Raw genomic sequence first — 20,850 nt, forward strand, 5'->3', positions numbered from 1 at the left:
ACCGTCCAACTGCACACGATGGCTCACATGTGGAATCCTGGCAGTTGGGAAGTGGCCCAGGCAAGGAGACGACAGACCTGGTGAGCTAGTTTGATTCCCCGGCTCCCCCGAAATTAAATAAGTAAAATAAAAATAGAAAATCTAAAATAATTCAACATGCAATTACCATACTCGTTCATTCCACCAGCCAGGTGGTGGTGATGCACACCTTTAATCCCAGCACTCCCTAGGCAGAAGCAGGTGAATCTTGGTGAGCTGGAGGCCAGCCTGGTCTACAGAGGGCAGCCAAGGCTACACAGAGAACCCTTGTCTCAAAGACCAAAATAAAGGAAATAAAATCTTTCTATCCATATTCCCAACCAGGGGGTTCCCTCCCCAAAAGTTCCCACCACACAAGATTGCTCCACACGGGATGGAGGGTGGCTGTGATGGAGGAGCAGTGACTGCTCTTCCGAAGGTCCTGAGTTCAAATCCCAGCAACCACATGGTGGCTCACAACCATCCATAATGAGATCCAACCCCCTCTTCTGGAGTGTCTGAAGACAGCCACAGTGTACTTACATATAATAAATAAATAAATCTTTAAAAAAGAAAGATTGCTTCACATGTTTGTCACATGTTTGTTAAATTAAAACGTGATCATTGTAGCTGGCTCGGGTAAAGACACATTTCCAGGTCCACCAAGGACCCGCTTGGTTGGGGGGGCGGGGGTCTGGGAGTGAGCCAGGAAGGACCCTGCACTTCTGCCAGGGGTCTCCAGCCTTTGCAAAGCTGCTGTGTTGCAAGCGGCCTCCTGCCTGGCCAGAAGCACTAGCCTCTAACACTGGCTCCCTTTCCTTTCCACAACGCTCATGCCCAATCTCTCATGCTGCCCCGGCCTCTGCAGCGCCTCCCAGCAGAACCGCACTGTGTCTCCAGCACCTCAGCACCTTAAGTAAGTACGGACCGAGACCGGGAAGGTCAAAGCAAAAGCGGGATTCTGCTCTCCAGGACCCTGAGTCCTCTGGCGCGGTCACCCGGCCCATCCTTACACCTCACTAGCGTCCTTTCACTACAGCAACAAGTACCACAGAAGCAACACAAATGCATTATAGTCCGCAGGTCAAGGGCCCAACTAGAAATGTCACTGCACTGAAAGCAAGAGGACTCCCGGGCTGCCTCCCCAGGGAAGCTGTCAGCTGTTTGCAGGCTACTCCGCCTCCAGACTAGCGGAGACTCCTCCCTCGCCCTCCTCCCTTTTTCTTCCACAAGGACCATAGTAATCCAGGATAACCTCCCATCTCAAGACCCTTAACTGCCTCACACAGCCACACTCATCAAGTAAGGCACTCACGGCTTGTAGGGATTCAGATGCCGATATCTTGAGGGCTCTGCCGGATTCACCCTTCTAGAAGACCAACTTCATGAGCAGCAGGGGTTCCCGTTTGGGGACACCAACACCCAGCAGAGGGAGTGTCAGGCATCCAAACCCCCTTATTACACATCTGTTGAACAGATGGCTGTGAATGGCTGAAGTGAGCATTAGGTACCAAGGAAGGGGATTTAGACACAAGCAGTCTAGGAAGGAATGCTCAATTAATTGCCAAACACGTGACGTAAATCACATCTATCTTGCTTCAATAATAATCTGGGAATGGGGTGGGGGTGGGGCGTCTTTAAAAATATCCAAATTAATTCCAGTGCCTCTTTCACTTTTTTTTTTGGATTTAAATGTTTGCTGTGATTGATTGGTTTGGGTTGTTTGGAATCCTGAGACAAGGTCTCACTGTGTAGCCAAGGCTGACTTCTAAGATCTTCCACCCTGTGGGGCAGAGAGATGAGTCAGGGGTTCCAGAGGTCGTGAGTTCAATTCCCAGCAACCACATGGTGCCTTACAATTGTCTGTAATGGGATCCTAAGCCCTTTTTCAGTGTGTATGAAGATACCCCCCCACACACACACGCATACACGCACACACTGTGCGCGTGTATTCAAGGCCTTGTAACACATACCTCCCTTCTCATAGCCTGGAGTAACTGTGTTCTAGAAATACCACCTGATACTACTGTGAGAAGGGGCAGCCTGGGGAAGACAAGAAGCTCGGGGATAGTGGGACCCGTCCTTCCCTCCTCAGTACAATGGTTACTGTGGCTATAAAATGGAGACAGACAGCCACTGTGCACACTTCAAAGAGTTCTGAGGAGCAGTTGGTGCTTGGCTGACTTCCTGGCACACCAGAGTTCTCAGTAAAAGCCAGAAAGCGTAATTAGTAGCAGCCAAACGCTGCCCTGGCAAGAGCTGGCTCGGGCAAAGGCAGAAAAGAAAGAAACGGAGTCTGGAAATGTTTAAGTCAGGTGTTCAGTCATTCCCACGGTGGACGCAAGGGAGGGGGGCAAAGTACTGTGAGTGTCCGTCAGAGCGTGCTGAGCAGTTTGTGTGGAGATGGGGTTGTGCAAGAAAATAACAAGCGGTGGTTATGTAACAGCAGCCTGGGGACAGGGAGTAAGGGGACAAGGTTAGGCTGGAATGTGTATGCGTGTGGGAAATTGTGGGTGAAGTGGGGAGCTTTGAAGGCCTGGCGACTCTAGTACAGTCAGAGGTCTGGCTTCACAGTTTATAGGCCATGTCTCCTAATAACTCAAAGCTACCCAAAATAACTTTCAACCACAAAGAAAACAGTATACATCTGGGCTATGCAGTCCCCCGCCCCCAAAACCCGGTCACAGGTGGCCTTTGAGTGTTGATATATGGCCAGCTTGGTTACCCAGCTGAGTTTTGACTTAGGTCTATTTTTAATTAAAATAGCTGCATATGGCTAAGCAGTCACCATATCGGACAGCACAGCTTGGAGCACTCAGGACTCCTGTTGCTTCTAGAGAGAACAATGACACTTCCTGAGCCTGTCAGAGACACTCGGATGAAAGGAGTTCATTGTAGCACGTTACAGCAGAGACAGTTATCAATATTCTAAAAGGGTCATGTGACAGGAGCTATGCCTTGAGGAGACAAGTTAGACTGTCATGTCTAGATTAGAAACACTCCTTTCTAGTGGTGTGTGGCTATGTGCCACATACTGTTTAATCCCAGAACTCAGGAGGCAGAGGCAGGCAGGTCTCTGAGTTCCAGGACACCCTGGTCTACATAACAGGTTCTAAGACAGCCAGGGCGATTGAGGTAGTTTGAATAGGAATGGGCCTCATAGACTTTTTGTTTTTTTTTTTTTCCTTCCTGAGACCAGGTTTCTCTGTGTAGCCCTGGCTGTCCTGGAACTCGCTCTGGAGACCAGGCTGGCCTCGAACTCAGAAATCTGCCTGCCTCTGCCTCCCAAGTGCTGGGATTAAAGCCACTGCCTGGCTGGGCCTCATAGACTCTTGTGTATGAATGCTTGGCTCACAGGGAGCATCGCTGTCAGGAGGTGTGCCCTTAGAGTGGGTGTGACCTTGTTGGAGTGGGTGTGACCTTGTTGGAGTGGGTGTGACCTTGTTGGAGTGGGTGTGGCCTTGTTGGAGTGGGTGGGACCTTGTTGGAGTAGGTGTGGCCTTGTTGGAGTGAGTGTGGCCTTGTTGGAGTGGGTGTGGCCTTGTTGGAGGAAGTGTGTCACTGTGGAGGCAGGCTTTGAGATTTTATATACTTAATCTATGCCCAGTGTGGCCCTTAGTGTCCTACTCCCTATAGGTCAAGATGGAGATCTCTCAGCTCTTTCTCCAGCACCACTATCAGGTTCCCATGTGTCCTGCCATGATGATAATGGACTGAACCTCTGAACCTGTAAGCTAGCTCCAATTAAGTTCTGTCCTTTATAAGAGTTGACGTGGTCATGGTCCCTGTTTACAGCAATAGAATTCTAACTAACACAGAGTCTCTCTCAGTCTCTCTCAGTTTGTGTGTGCATGTGCATGTGCGTGTGAGTGTGCATGTGTGTGTGTGTGTGTGTGTGTGTATGAAAGAGAAAGAGAATAAGGAGGAGAAGGAGAAGAAGAAGAAAAGAAGAGGAGGAAGAGGAAGAAGAGGAGGAAGAGGAGGAAGAGGAGGAAGAGGAGGAAGAGGAGGAAGAGGAGGAGGGGTGAGGAGGAGGAGGTGGTGGGAGGAGGAGGAGGAAGAGGAGGAGGAAGAGGAGAGAGAGAATAAGTAATCACTGTAGCATGCTTGGATAAAGGCATATTTCCAAGCCCAGAAAGGCCTTTCTACCCCGACCCTCTAGATGTATCTGAGTTGAACCAGTGCCATGGATTCTTGAGCAGTGACTTACAGGCAGAAAGAATAAGGGCATTTCTAGGTAAGACTCATAAAAATCTCCTACATGTCCTGAATTCCCTCCAGAGGAATGTGATGACTCCAGAGGCCGTGTTGAAAGGCCCCGTGGGGTGAGGAGAAATGAGTGGGAGCGAGGCAGTCAGCCCCTCAGCCTCCCTGGGTCTGCACTGGACCCTAGCGGTGAGGGTGCCGTGCACATTGATGGGGTTACCCCACTGGCTTTGGGGTGCACATTGATGGGGTTACCCCACTGGCTTTGGGGTGCACATTGATGGGGTTACCCCACTGGCTTTGGGGTGCACATTGATGGGGTTACCCCACTGGCTCTGGGGTGCACATTGATGGGGTTACCCCACTGGCTCTGGGGTGCACATTGATGGGGTTACCCCACTGGCTCTGGGGTGCACATTGATGGGGTTACCCCACTGGCTCTGGGGTGCACATTGATGGGGTTACCCCACTGGCTCTGGGGTGCACATTGATGGGGTTACCCCACTGGCTCTGGGGTGCACATTGATGGGGTTACCCCACTGGCTCTGGGGTGCACATTGATGGGGTTACCCCACTGGCTCTGGGGTGCACATTGATGGGGTTACCCCACTGGCTCTGGGGTGCACATTGATGGGGTTACCCCACTGGCTCTGGGGTGCACATTGATGGGGTTACCCCACTGGCTCTGGGGTGCACATTGATGGGGTTACCCCACTGGCTCTGGGGTGCACATTGATGGGGTTACCCCACTGGCTTTGGGGTGCACATTGATGGGGTTACCCCACTGGCTTTGGGGTGCACATTGATGGGGTTACCCCACTGGCTCTGGGGTGCACATTGATGGGGTTACCCCACTGGCTCTGGGGTGCACATTGATGGGGTTACCCCACTGGCTCTGGGGTGCACATTGATGGGTTACCCCACTGGCTTTGGGAGCTGCTACTTATCATCAGCCATCGCATTGTTCCAGCTCAGGCCATCTGAAGAATACTTGTCTTGACCACCAGCTCCTGAAGTCACTTTTGAGCTTTCCCACCAATGTTGATAACTCCCTTTGGCAGACATCCTGCCTCCTAAGACGTTCCTTCCTCCCTCTCCCCCAAAGACACATTCCAGACATTTCTCTTCCTCTGCGGTGCTAGGGCTACATCCACTGAGCTATCTTCCAGAAACCTGAGTTACCTGGTTCTGTGAGGGCTTCCTTCTCTTGACTCCTTAATTCTTCACAGAGGAACCTCTGATGTTCCTGGGGGCACGTTCTTGCGTCCTGAGCCCTAAAACTAAATGTAGGTGTTACTCATGAGTCTCCCCTTCCCCTCATGCAAGGCCTTAGCAGACCTAGTTGAGTCTACCCTGTCCGTGTCTACATCCCAGTGCCACCCACCATCGTGACCCCTGCCACAGCCTCCTGACTGACTTCCATTTGCTCATTTCCCTTTGAACCCTGTGTCTGCCTGTCCGTCACAGCACGGCACTCTTGGCTTCAGTCCTCGCATGGCTTCCCAAAGCTTAGAAGTAAACTGAGGGTCACTTTGCCAGCTCCTGCTGGCCTCCCTTGCTGGGAGGTTTCTTAAATATTGCGCATTCGTTCTAGCCCGGAGCCTTTGAGCTATGTGTCCAGAAAGCTCTTTGAATGTTCCTAAGATTGATCCTTGATCCGTCATTCTGAAGAACAAGTCCACCTCCATTTTAGGCTTAAAAGCCCTCTTATAATAAAGACAAACTAGGTTCACTCCTGTTTATGATTAAACCTCTGGGCTGGAGAGATGGCTCAGCAGTTAAGAGCACCGACTGCTCTTCCAGAGATCCTGAGTTCAATTCCCAGCAACCACATGGTGGCCCACAACCATCTGTAATGGGATCTGATGCCTTCTTCTCGTGTGTCTGAAGAGAGCAATGTACTCACATTAAATCAATTAATCAGTCGATCGATTGATCGATCAATCAATAGGGCTGGAGAGAGGGCTCAGTTGTTAAGAGCACTGACTGCTTTTCCAGAGGTCCTGAGTTCAATTCCCAGCAACCACATGGTGGCTCACAAGTGTCTGTAATGGGATCTGATGCCCTCTTCTGGTGTGTCTGAAGGCAGCTACAGCATACTCATAAATAAAAATAAGTAAAAAATAAATAATAAATCTTTCTTTAAAAAGTTATTTATAACCATCTTACAATCCTACCTTTCTTCAAAAGGTTATATGACCACCTGTGACTACCTTTATGCCTACCTGTTGTTCTGACTATGTTGCTATGTCTCTGTTTCAGGAGGGACTAACTTGTTCTGCTTATGATTCTGCTCCTATGACCCTGCCCAGTTTGCCTGCCAAGCCCAGCATCAGAAACCCCCTCCCCTGAGTTATAAAAGCCTTGGCTTCCTCACATCCAATGCTGATCTCGCAAACCTTGCCTTAGGAGGAGGCAGCCCATAGACACAATCTTCATTAATTGCTCGCTTTAATTGATTTGGCTGTGATGGCCTGGTGGTCTTTCTCCTCCCGTCTTTGGGATTAAAACATGCATATCTCAGCTCAAATGCCTATTTGTGATCTTTAAAATAGGACACCCCATGACACTTTCTTCTCTCTATACAGTTCGACCATCACATCCGAATGCAGTGGCCACTAACCAAGGCATTACTGTGGAGGTCAGAGAACAGGATTGGTGTTCTCTTTCCACTGCGTGGGTCATCGGGCTTGACAGCAAGCATCTTTAGCCAGAAGCCATCTTGGTGGCTGACTTTTCCCGATCTACAGGTAAAAGCATATATCCCAGGAAACCCTTTGGTCTACAACAGTGGTTTTCAACCTGTGGGTCGCGACCCTTTCAGGGATCAAATGACCTCTTCACAGAGGTCGCCTAAGGCCATCGGAAAACACGGTTGTTTTTACATCATGATTCGTAACAGTAGCAAAATTAGAGTTATGGAGTAGCAACTAAAATAATTTTATGGTTGGGGGTCAGCACAGCATGAGGACCTGTGTTTAAGTCACTGCATTAGGAAGGTTGAGAGCCACAGGTCTTGAGTAAACCGTACTGGTCAGTCCTGCTGTTAGTCCTGCTGTTTTCCCAGGGGCCCAGGCAGGAACTTAGCAATACCTCAGGGACAGAAAGGCTGGCTGTCCACACGGAAGTATCCCGTCCTGGCTCTAGGGGGCGACCTTCCCCAGCCTTGCACCTTCGCACACTCAGCCCTGCGGGTTCACTAAAGCTTTGCAGACCTAAATTTAACATGTGAGTTCTTAGATTCTTCTGCCCAGCCCAGATCTTACCTCATCAGCCTGTCCTCCCCTAATCCTGAGAAGTTCAAAACGGAAGCCCGTGGTTCTGACAGCCTGATTCTGTGCCTGACGCAGGGGAGGGGAACCTGGCTTTTTCTCTCCATATCTGCGGCTCCATCTTCCTCCTCCTTCAGAGAGCTTCAGAAAGAACTGGCTTAGAAGAGGAGCTGCCGGTCGGTGTCTGGCCACGCGGAGGGCCTTAGGCTCTGACTGCCAGTGTCTGGCCACGGGGAGGGCCTTAGGCTCTGACTGCCGGTGTCTGGCCACACGGGGGGGGGGGGGGGGGGCCTTAGGCTCTGACTGCTGGTGTCTGGCCACAGGGAGGGCCTTAGGCTCTGAGCACCCCTGTTCTGAGGCTCCAGGAAGGACCCATATTGAAGGTCCTAGGATGATGTTCCCCAGACCCTCTGCCTCTAGAGCAGGCTGAAGTAGAACTGCTTGAAGTCTACTCTCACACCAAGCCCCCACTTCTCTGTTTGCCGGAGAGCCTCAAGCAGTGGTTTTCAGCCTTCCTAATGCTGTGACCCTTTAATACAATTCTTCATGCCGTGCTGACCCTCAACCATAAAATTAATTTCCTTGCTACTTCACAACTGCAATTTTGCTACTGTTACGAGTTATAATGTAAACATCCGCATTTTCTGATGGTCTTGGGAGACCCCTGTGAAAGAGGTGGTGGCCCACAAGTTGAGGAACACGACCTAGGGGTTCTTTCACAGGCAGGATGTTGAGTGAAGAGATGCCAGGCAGAAGACACAGGCCCTTTTGATGCAAGCTGAGGGGCATTGGAAGGAAGCAGAGGATGTGGCTATCGCTGTAGCAGCGTAGGAAAAGCAGTGTGAGGTTCCAGCCACAGAACCAGTTCCAATCCCCTTCCTCTGTCCTTGGGTGTGGAGAATGTTGATGTCTGGGAAGCAGAGGGCAGGTAAATCCTGCGTTTACCTCAGCGTGGACTGCAGCCTGAGGTTTGCAGGGCTGATTCACTTGGGTGAGTCCCAGGAGGCTGAAGCGGGTGGAGGAAGAGTCAGGCAGCAGCTGTGAGGTGAAGAGGCAGCCACTAACGCCTGGCACACGGCGTGAGGGAGGTTTGCAGTGAGACTGGAATTTGGGATGTGTTCAGTACATGAGTAACTCACCTGGAGGCTTCCTCCAGAGCAGGCAGATCCTGCTCACAAGGCCATGGGTGAGTAAAGAACTAGACATCTGTCCATTCTTGATTCTTTCAGGGCAAGGTCCCAAGCACAACACCGAGGAAGGTCCTAGCGGCCATACTTGATGACCCCTTCCTGAGGAGAAAAGGCCAGCCAAGGGCGGGGTGGGGGGGGCATGCAATAGAAGCAGAGCTATGCTGCACAGTGGGTGCGAAGGTAAAGAAAGATACACCCATGGGGGAGCCCTAAGGGAGGTGGAAAGGGGGACCTCCCTGATAGCTACCCTTTCAGGGCAGCCCTGCTCCCCGCAGGGAGTAAGAGACTTACAGCGACCCCATAAGCCAGTTCCTGCTCTACTTCCCAGTCTCCCCAGGGGACTCTGGAATAGTGTGCAGTGTGGTGAGTGCCAGGCCCCGGACAGGGAGCAAACATGGGGCTCTGGAGCAGCCTGGTGCAGGCAGGGTACTTGCAGGGAAAGCAGCTGGCACCGGCTGTGGTATGCCATGGCTCCCAGGCCCATTATGATGGGCACTTCCGTGGAGGCTGAGAGAGTGCGCGGTCGGCCAGAATTTCCAACTCTTCTGCAGTGTCTACAGGGAGAATATGGCTGACCTGCCCCTTTTCCTGAAGGTAAATCCTGAAGAGGAGGAAGAGGAGGAGGAGGAGAAAGAGGAGGAGGAGGAGGAGGAGGGGGAGGAGGAGGAGGAGGAGGGGGAGGAGGAGGAGGAGGAGGAGGAGGGGGAGGAGGAGGAGGAGGAGGAGGAGGAGGAGGGTGAGCACTCCCTGCAGTCCCGAGGTGGGAAATCTGAATAGCTGAGCCTGCCGGCCATGCCCAGGTAACTTCATCTGCGAGGGTCTCTCTCTGGAATTATAGACTTCCCCTAGTCTGCCGGCTTCCTTCTCTGGCTTCTATCTTTGCACCTCTTCTGGTCTCTGACCAGAGACTCTCTGAAGGGAGGAAACGGGCAGTAGTCTGGTGCCAGGAAGCCTTGGACTGTTCAACTTCCTCGCTGGCCCCAGCATTTCCTGAGGGGAACTTGGGGGCAGGATTGAGACCACTCCGAGGCTGGAAAGAGATTCTGTTCCTAGCCTGAATGCCAGCTTGTCCTCGTTGCCCTGGTCCTCCTTCCTCCTCTCAGACAATGCTCTGGAGACAGCTGGAACAAGCCAGTGGGTAGGCTGGGTGTCTCCTAAGGCCTACCTAACAGGACTTCACCAGGGCTGCAGCCACCCCCACTGCCAGCTTCCTAAACCAGGGGACAGGGAGGGCTGGACGGAGGCCAGAAGCTTAGCCTAGGGGAGGACAGAAACACTGAGCCACTGGTTAAGGAAGTCTAGGAACAGTGGAACAGCAGCCCTTGGGGGGATGTCTGCAGGTGGCCAGCTGTGGGGGCAGTGGGGGCAGTGTTAACTGAGGAAGGCATAAGGTACTGGAAGGAGGGGGAAACAGAGTCTCAGGCAAAGTGGTCACAATGGGAGTAGCCATTTCTGAGCACTGACCACTCAAGGTCAAATATGATGTCTCCAGTACATTTGGATGCCCCCTCTCAATCTCTCTCTCTTATGTGCCTGCCTTAGTGTGTGTGTGTGTGTGTGTGTGTTCCTTTCTCCCTCTCCCCTCCTCCATGGAAGCAGAAACAGGGAATAGGAAGTAGCAGATAGCGTCTGTATATTCTGTAACAAGTTTTCAGAGTATCTGGCTCACGCCTCTAGACTTAGCTTTTCGTCTTCTATGTGCCTGTCCTCTCCCACCATCTCTCCACCCTTTGGTCACCACCTCAGGTCTTTTCACCACACCAGGATCTTCAGCACCAGCCAGAAGCATGTCTCCAGTTCATGTCCCAACAAACTCCCAGCAAACTCCAGCCTGCCCGTAAACCCTGCTCGCCCGCGTCCCCACCCTAGAAGGCAGGAACCAGCTTCTTTGGAGCACATTCCCATGCAAAGTGGTCCGCGAGTGGCTGCCTCTGACCTGTGAGTCCTAGGAAGTTTTGGCTCAGAGCCCATCACATTCTTGCTCCCCGCCTCTGCCCCCACCCCAGGAATGGGCGGGAGAGGCCATGAGTAACTGAACAGGAACCACTTCTGGAGAAGGAGCCCAGGAAACATTAGAGGACTTTCCAGAGCCAGGAGGCAGAGTCCAGACAAGGGGGCCTGGGTGCTGCTCTTAATCGTTCCCCATGGTTGCTTAGCCAAAGTCAAGGTAGCCGTCCGGGGACCCCGGGAGAGGGCTGGCGTCAAGCCTTAACTCCTCTAGTGTGTTATTTAGGGCCAGTCTCCAAGCTGCCTCTTTTCTGCAGTCCCAAGGAAGGCCAAAAGTTAGCAACTTCTTCCAGCCTCACACCGTGTGGCTAAGTCTTGTGAGTGCCCTCTGCGTGCGACACAGGGTGGGAGGGGAAAGAATAAGGAAGTATTGAGGAAGGAAACACCCTGAAAGCAGACAGAACCCGCCCCTTCTCACTGCCCCCGCATCTGCAGGGCGCAGCCCCGCAGTGGTTTCCAGGGCTCCCCTGACTTCAACCCCTTCCATAATCACGGAGCATCTGTTTACGCCAGATAGCTATGCCAGCGAGGGAGAAAGATCAAATCAGCCTGTAAGCAAGACAGAAAGATAACCCTGCTGGACTTTATGTTCCCAAAGCCTTGATTAGTTGTTTTGTTTTGTTTTGTTTGTTTGCTTTTTATGACCGTTCCCCGACGCCTGAGGCAGGGTGTCTTGTAGCCCAGGCTGGCCTTGAACTTGCTATATAACTGAGGACAACTCCGGACCTCCTATTCTCTTGCCTCTCCTCCAGTGCTGGGGCTATAGGCATGCACCACAACTCAGTGTGGCGCTGGGATTCGGTACTAGGGATGGATTCTGAAGTTTGGTGTGTGCCTGGCAAGCTCTCTATCAACTGAGCTACCCGACCAGTCTGTTCTCAGAGCTGAGGGTGGCATCGGTACCTAGTTACACAACATAGTTCCTGGCAATGCAATAAATGTCAAATGGATTCAAGAGATTTTTTTAAAAAAAGACGCTGAGGGAGTCCACCAGGAGGAAGAAGGGAGGCGAGCCAGAGGTGGTGATCAGGGAGAGGAGAGGTGGCTGAAGAAGTACTAGACAGGAACATGGGGGCGGGAGAGATGGCTCAGCGGTTAAGAGCGCTGACTACTCTCCTGAAGGTTCTGAGTTCAAATCCCAGCAACCACATGGCGGCTCACAACCATCCGTAATGGAATCCGATGCCCTCTTCTGGGGTGTCTGAAGACAGCGACAGTGTGCTCATATAAATAAAATAAATAAATCTTTAAAAAGGAAAAAAGGTAATAACTGCTACAAGACCTCCACTGAACTGCACGGGGAAAGGTGAGATGCGCTCTCGGGTGTGTGTTAGGTGCTTGACGGGCTGCAGGAGAAGCCAGGTTTCTTGCTTAGACAGTGGCAGGACTCCAGGAGCAGAGAGAGGCAACGTGGGAGGAGGAACCCCCCCGGGGCAGGAGGGGAGGCTTGGGCACGTGGAGTTTTAAGGTTCCAGTAGAAATCCAGGAAGCTGCAGGTTCAGCGTGCACAGAGTCATCCAAGAGACCTTAGTGGAAGAAACACAGTCCAGAGTCCAAGCCTTTCCCTCAGAAACTCTCAACTGTCCTACCTTCCTGCCCAGCCTCCAGGAGAGCTGTCATTACCTGAAGAGACAGGAAGGGTTCTAGGGAGCCTGTACTCTGCCAGAAACTCACTGAAGGGATAGTCTACACCAAGTGGATTTGAAGTAACTCTCCCATCATCCTCTCTGACTGCCAGACCCAGGATACCCAGGGCTGGGGCTAGAACTTCTGATGTGAGCCTTTCCTCTTTGTGGGAACTGTTGCAGTGTTTCTGCTGTAGGGCTCCAGGATGGTAAAGCACAGACTCAGTGGCCTTTGGGTGAAAATCACTCACTGTTCTACTGCTTGTGAGGTGGAAGATGCTGGGCAAATGGTTTGACGTCTTGGAGCCTCAGCTTCCCCATCTGAAAAATGGAACAATGATAACGCCGTTTCACAGGGTTGTTGTGACTATTAAGCTAGTGTATATGATGTCTTAAGAACAGGACTAGTGGGTGGTGGTGGCACATGCCTGTAATCCACGCCTGTAATCCCAGCACTTGGGAGGCAGAGGCAGGCGAATTTCTGAGTTTGAGGCCAGCCTAATCTACAGAGTGAGTTCCAGGACAGCCAGGGCTACAAACACACACACACACACACACACACACACACACAAACACACACACACACAAACACACACACACACACACACACAAAGAACAGGACGCAGTGCATGGTAACTATAATTATTATTTGTCTAAGATCCCTACCAGGCATGTAATGACAGTTGGGGACGGTGGATGATGCAACAGGATATGGCTTGATCACTTCCAAGATCCCCCATCTGGCCTGAATGTCTTCTTCAGACATCCTTCCCAGTCCCCTGACCACCACCACCACCACCACCACCCAGGCCTCGGCCTCAACGGAACAGCCAACGAGCAGTAATTGCACCAGCTAGGTCCCATCTGAGAATCCCGGGAAGACTCACTGCACTGTCAGGAAGCAGGGATCCTGGCTGCTGCCACAGAAGGGACAGCTAATCCCTTCGGTGGCTCAGGCCACCAGGAGGAGGTGTGCACAAAAAGCAGCACTGTAGCTTCCCAAGGCAGAGACAATGAAGCCAAGACATGGGACCAAAGGGTCTGGGACACTCATTGTTGTCCATCTGAACAGCTTTCTTCAGGTGCTTCCTGTGTGCTGACTGCCTCTCTCGCAGCCCTGACAAACAAGAGCACCTTGAGGCAGGGTTTATTTTGAGTCAATTTGAAGGTCCAATCTACTGAGGAGAATGACACAGGAGCATTAGGGGGCTGGTCACCTTGTCCTGGCTGTGGGGAAGCTACATCACGCTCAGCACCGCTCAGCACCCCTCTTTTCCCTCAGGGAGACACCCTGGTCTGTAGGGATGGTGCAGACCTCATTCAAGGTGAGTCTTATCTCTAAAAACACCCTCAGAGAGCCCAGAGGTTGGTCTCCTAGGGGGTTGTAAATCTTGTCAAGTCAAACGAGTAACGAATAGTAATTATCATACCCTACCCCGCCCTGGCTGCCACAGGCACAGCCCCTTCCATTGCCCCAGTATCTTCTCTAGGTATTGCAGTCTAGAGGGTGCCTGTAGTGTGGATAGAGCTTCTATGGGGTTTCCTGGGGGTGAAGTCGAGCTACACAACCTGGACGAGAGACAGGGCCAGGCCCATGGTTAGATCAACACGTAAGCAGGTCCTTGAAATGGCAACGTAAGGGTTCTTTAGAAAGTCGGTTAGATGGTGTTTTGCTAGGGCAAACATGTGAAGGAATATTTCATTAAAGTGGACACAGGCGTGAAAAGCTAAGGCAGACTTGTGAAGGGACATTTCGCTGAAGCAGACACAGGAGAGAGGATGTCCTGCTAAATCAAGCGCATGAAAGGACATGTGATGAAGGATTCTTTGCTAACAACACACGTGTATTGATTGGTCCACCTTATACTGCATAATTGAGCTGCAATTGTTGGGACTCCTTAGAGAGAAACACGCCAAAAGTATAGAATTGTACTACAATTTCATGCTGCTTCCACAGAGTCAGGCTGATTGGATGCATGTGCTGAGGCCAGGCACATGGAAGACATGGGATATTTGGAGGGTAAAAATAGGACTCCACGGAGCGACAGAGCCAGAGCTAGGCTGGATGGCACAGCTGGCTATGCAACCCTTGTGGGTCTCACTGATCTTCGCTTCCCTGAGAGAGACACAGCTGAGAAGGTCTCCTGGCATCCCTTCTGGTCCCTCCTGCTGACTCAAGCCAAGGCTGAGGCCTGGCTCTCTCTGCTAGGTCATGTCGCCACTGTTACTACCTCGACTCTACCAAACTGGACTGACTGCTGGTGTATCCGTGAAGTGTTTGCAAGTGGATCGAGCTGTTGCTGCTAACCTGTGAACTGAATTGCCAATTTCCAGGCCTTTCTAAACAGGTCCACTCCCCCCTGTCCCCTAAACCTGTATCCTTTCTTTTCCACTACCTCTGGTAGGTAATGGGCTAAAGACAGGTTAAAGTGTTTAAAGAGCTATCATTAAAAATAAGGCATTGGGGCTGATGAGATAGCTCAGCAGATAAGAGCACTGAGTGCTCTCCTGGAAGTCCTGAGTTCAAATCTCAGAAATCACATGGTGGCTCACAGCCATCTGTAATGAGATCTGACGCCCTCTTGTGGTGTGTCTAAAGACAGCTACCATGTACTTAACATATAATAATAAATAAATCTTTGTGTCTGAGAGAGCAAGCCAGGATGACCAGAGCGAGCAGAGATCCTAAATTCAATTCCCAGCAACTTATTGAAGGCTCACAGCCATCTGTACAGCTACAGTGCACTCATATACACAAAATAAATAAATAAATCTTAAAAAAATAAGGCGCCGGGCGGTGGTGCACGCCTGCGATCCCAGCACTCTGGGAGGCAGAGGCAGGCAGATTTCTGAGTTCGAGGCCAGTCTGGTCTACAGAGTGAATTCCAGGACAATCAGGGCTATACAGAGAAACCCTGTCTTGAAAAAACCAAATCAAAATAAATAAGTAATAAATAATTTTTTTAAAAAGGCATTTAAAAAATTTGTTGTAGGTCCTGCTGCATCTCTTAACACCTTTCTCATCTTCCCTAAGTGGAGCAGCAGGAACAGGAAACACCCCCTTCCTATTCCACAGTCAGTTTCAGGAAACTCTTTTGCAACCCCTTCTAGGCCAGATCTAGTCTCCTGACTGCGGCCACCATTTCACCCCCAGCTGCACACGTGAGACTACCCATCCCCTCTCCTTTTAGGCCAGGTATTCAAGCTGTTGTTCCAAGTTCTAGGAACCTGGGTTGTGAGGCAGACTCCTTTCCAGGTCCCCCTCTTTCCTCAGAGAGGCAGAGAAATCTTCACTAGTGGGTCTCAAAGGGTGGGCACTCCGAAAGGCCTGGAATGTTTGCTCAAGGCTCAGAGTTTCCATTTCATGCCAATAGGCTGGAATCAGAATTTGAGGAGTTAAGCCAGTCTTGCTAACATGCCCTTGGGGAGAGAAACACTGTTGAGACACATACACATTTAAATTCAGTTTTTAAAGGATGATTAAAGTTCTCAGTTCTGGGTGGGTACAGGTTTAGCTCTGATGGATTTAACCCTACCTCCCCCTTCCTGACTTAATGGCAGTGGGAAAGAAGAAAAGTGGCTGGAGAGCCTTAGAACGCTGGGTTGTTTTTCTGGTGTGTTTGTGTAACCAGGACTTGCTGATGATGGAGAGTTTGGTTCAGACGCTGCCATATTGCCTAGATTTCTGTTAGTAGTGTTCCTGCAATTGCCCTTTGCCATCTTGTTATTTCTGGCATTAGTTGGTCTTGTCTCTGGCTGGTTTTTGTGCCTCCTGTGAGGCTGTAGGGCTATTTCTGCAACATTGGAGGGCTGGGTTTCCCCTGTTACAGATTGCTGATGTCCTATCCTCCTCTTGGGTGCCCTTGGAGCTCTAGTGTGCCTTGCTCCAGATTGTCTGTGTGAACCAGGAGGTGCCCATTTGCTCCTTCAGAGAGTGCTGGTGTTGTATGCTGCGGGGACCTTTTCAGAGTGCTGGTCACTCTGCTGGATAGCCTATCTCCCAACCAAGTTGGTGCACACAAGGCTAGCCTAGCTGCTGAGGCCCTGAGTCTAGGCAAAAGCCTGGCAGCCTAAGGCCCAAGCAAAGTTCCCCTTGGGCTATGACTGTTAATTGGTTCTGTCAGGTAGCCAGGATGGTTGCGTGGGCATGCTCCCTGAAAGTACTGGGAGAGTCTGCTAGGCTAAAAACCTCCTGGCCAGGATGGCACACAAATGCCCCCCCCCCCCCCCCCCCCGAGCAGCCCAGGGCCCGGGGCCAGTCCAAGGCCTGTCGGACTTAGAACCCCGCTATGTTAGCCTTGGGCTACGACTCTTAGCCGACTCTGCCTGCTAGAACTCTATGTCGTCCCATAGTCAAAATGGCAGTGCGAGCCAATTGGCACACCAATGCACCACCCCCCCTAACAACCCAGGGCCTGGGTGTAGGCCAACACCCATTGGGCTTAGACCCCCGCGCTGTTGGCCTCGGGTTATATTTGTGTACCTCAGTCTGTCTGATTTCTCTGGTGCCTGAGATGCAAGATGGCGGAAAGTTTCTCTTAACTGACTGGTGGGAGGCAGAGTTCTGATGTGTCTTCTGTGCATTGAAAGGGGCTGTAAATCTGCCACCGCTTGAAGCCTGGCTGGCCAGCGAAGGTCAGTGGTCATGGGTGCAAGGTCTGCCTTGTCACTTTGGTTCCACTGCTGATGGCCCTTTTGCTGGACCAGCTGCTGCTGCTGCTGCTGCCACCGTGCCGAGCTCTGACCTTTTCTATATAAACATTTTTTAGAGCTAAATTTTTGGAAAATGTAATGATAGGGTAAAATAATTTGTAATTATATATCTATAACAATTCTGTTATATCATTATAGATGTTATAGATATTTAACGTTATTTGCATATTGGAGTACTTGCATGTTATATCAGCAGTATCATAATTAATTGGAATTTGAAGGAAGTACATACTACTTGTGGCAGGTTTATTGTTCTCACCTGCTGGGGTTCAATATAGAAAAAAGAAATTCCTCTGAATCTGTATATAATGATATAACTGCAAATAATTTTTAAGAAATTCATAAGGTAGAAACGAGCAATGAATGCTTGAGAAGTGTATTGTTGCTGCTCAAACTGTAAGTATCAGATTTTAATGTACATTTTCTCCTATATTTCCCCTTTACATGGTACACGTTGGCCATGAAAACTAAACCATAAAACCTTAGGACATTCTTTGTATCTTCTAAGTTTTCTATTTCTTAGAATAGAAAGTTAAATTATTATGCTCTGTCTTCACTTTTTTCTATCTTCCTACTAGTTTGGCCCATGAAGTCCCACTTAGACCATTCAAATGCTTTTCTAATCCAGAGTTCCAAACTCCACATTCCTCCACAGAAAAGCATCATCATGTATATCACAGCAATATACCAGTCCTTGGAATCAACTTCTGTCTATTTAGGGTTTTATTTTGGCCAAGAGACAGTATGATTATGGAATCGACTATAAAAGAAAACATTTAATTGAGGCTAGTTTATAGTTTCAGAAGTTTGGCCCATTATAATCCTGGTGGAAAATGTGACAGTATGTTAACAGAAATGATGCTGGAGTAGGAGCTGAGAGTTTTACATCTTAATCTGCAGGCAGCCAAAATAAGACTCCCACAATAGGCCTATCTTGAGCATATGAGACCTCAATGCCCAGCTCCACAATGTCATACTTCCTCCAACAAGGCCACACTCACTCTGTCAAAGCCACACCTTCTAACACCGCCACTTCCTTTGGGTCAAGTATTCAAACACATGACTCTATAAGGACAGTCTTATTCAAGCCTAAAATTAAATCAATTAAATTAACAATATGTACTATATTAATATAAGTATCATATAATGACCTCAATACATATAAATGATGCATGAAAATCTGATAATCTTACATGAAGAAGAAAAATGCAACTAACATGCAATGAATTGGGAAAAAATGCCTTCCAGTTTTGGCTGACATATACTGTATTAAAACAGACACAGTGGACAATTAGCTATTTTCCAGTGACTTTGATTGTATATTCAATCATCAGTTTTTTAACAGAGAAGCAGCAAAATGGGAACGTTTGTGCACTGCACCATATTTTAAAACGTATTACAGACAATCATCTAATCTTATCCATTTTAGAATCAATCAGAAAAGGCAAAAGCACAAGTTTGAGCTTGAGAACGTATCTTTAAAACTGACATGAAAAAATAAACTGTGTTGCAGCAGAACTCAGTTCTTGTGTGTGTGTGTGTGTGTGTGTATCTGCATAGGTACCTGTGTCCTTTTATTGAAAGTAAACTATTTTCTAAAATAGTGTATCATGATTATGGTTTTCACTCCCTCTCTGTCTCCATTCCTCCCTACCCCACTCCCAAATCTGGATCCATTCCCTTTCTGTCTCATTGTCTTTTCATTTCAGAAAAGCTGTCTTGCTGATTTCCATAGAAGCTGTACAAGTTTGTATGTGCACCAACTCTAAGAGTACTTACTGTTCTTCTAGAAAACCCATAGCTAGGTCCCAGATTGAGGTAACTGAAAGGAATAATCCCAAAGTCCAATAACTCTAACAACACAGGAATCAATGAAATTCTTCCCAGGAGCACCTACAACATTGCCTCATAAACACACACACACACACATACACACACACACACACAATATAAACACAAATGAAACTAAAGATAAATATTTTTAAAATATTATATATGAAAACTGTAGGTTACTGAGATTTGATTCTCACAAAAAAAACTGTAAGTACAAAAAAGGGAAAATTTAGATGAAAAGAAGATATTTGTAATGATATAACATGGAAATTATTTCATAATATATAAAAATTTACATGTTAATGAAAGGATAATAAAAAGAAAATGGAAGAAGATATGACATGTTTTTGTGAACGTTGAATATTTAAATTGAAATTCAGTGTATTTACAAAATTAAAACCTTAGAAATAATAACTCACAGCCACTAGACTTGGGGTAACTTTATGTAATATTTTGAAGAAAATATATGGATATTTATATTTCATTGGATGGAATTGTTAATGGCTTCAGTATGAAATGAACTCACACTCTACATGGATTGATGGTTCATTCCCTCATTGAAAGAAAATAGAATCAGGTCATTATGAGCATGATCAATAATATAGTAATGGATCCTTAATTTAGAGTCACCTTAGAAATAGGATACACATTCAAAGACAACACCGATTTTAAGAATATTTCACCTCTGTGAATTAGAGATTATAGTTTTTTCCTGAGACTCTCTTCTCTTCTTTTTTAATAAACATCCCTCTTTCTCTTCTCTTTCTGTTCCCCCTCTTTGATTCTCTTTTCCATTCCTCTCCCTTCTTTACTTTCTTCCTTTCTTTCCCCTTCTACTAATCTCTGATCACCTCCCCTCCCTCCTTCACCTTTCCTCACCTCTCTTCTCTTGTCATCTATTTTGCCACTCTTCTACACTCTGCTCTTAGCAATCTCCTCTTTATTTCTTCATACCATGACTATTCTCTCCCCTCCCCTCCCCTCCCCTCCCCTCCCCTCCCCTCCTCTCCTCTCCTCTCCAAGGTTCCACCTAAAAAGAAAATTCCAGAAATCTAATTAGAAAGTGAAGTTATTTTTTCTGAAAGTTAAGAGAAATTCTGAAGATAAAGGATAGTTTTCTGACACAATATATGAAACCTTGGTTCAGGTGATTTGATATATTGTTAAATATATGTGTTTCCCTGTGTCTGTGAGAATGTGAGCATTTGTGTGTTTATGTCTTTGTGTGTATGCATGTCTGTACATCTATTTTATGAAAATAGTGTTGTACAATTAGAAGCCATGAGAAACATCAAAATGCTAAATTCAGAGAACAAATTAAGACTGTATACTATGATACTTTGATTAACAACAATGTGTTTTGTGAACACATTGTATAAGAGATATAATAGTACATTCCACTGTTTTATCTGAACAGACCAGTGCAATAAACTGGAATGATAGGAACCATTTTTCAAATTCCAAAGACAGGAAAGAGCATTTAAAAGGGGTTAAGTAATTTGTCTGAGGTCACAGAGTCAGTGCTTGGTTTAAGAGCAAAGATTGCTTCATATTGTCAGCAACAAAAGAAATTCTGGGGGAATCAGTATCCCTGATCTCAAGCAATGCTACAGAGCAATAGTGTTAAAAACTGCATGGTATTTGTACAGTGACAGGCAGGCAGATCAATGGAATAGGATTGAAGATCCAGAAATGAACCCACACACCTATGGCCACTTGATACTCTACAAAGGGGCTGAAAACATCCAATGGAAAAAAAAAAAAACCTTTTCAACAAATGCGAATTGATCCATCCTTGTCTCCTTGTACTAAGTTCAAATCCAAATGGATCAAGGACCTCCACATAAAGCCAGACACTCTGAAGCTAATAGAAAAGAAACTGGGGAAGACCCCTGAGGACATCGGGACAGGGAGAAAGTTTCTGAACAGAACACCAATAGCGTATGCTCTAAGAGCAAGAATTGACAAATGGGACCTCATAAAATT

This window comes from Apodemus sylvaticus, chromosome 17, assembly GCF_947179515.1.
Source record: "Apodemus sylvaticus chromosome 17, mApoSyl1.1, whole genome shotgun sequence".
NCBI classification, from domain to species: domain Eukaryota; kingdom Metazoa; phylum Chordata; class Mammalia; order Rodentia; family Muridae; genus Apodemus; species Apodemus sylvaticus.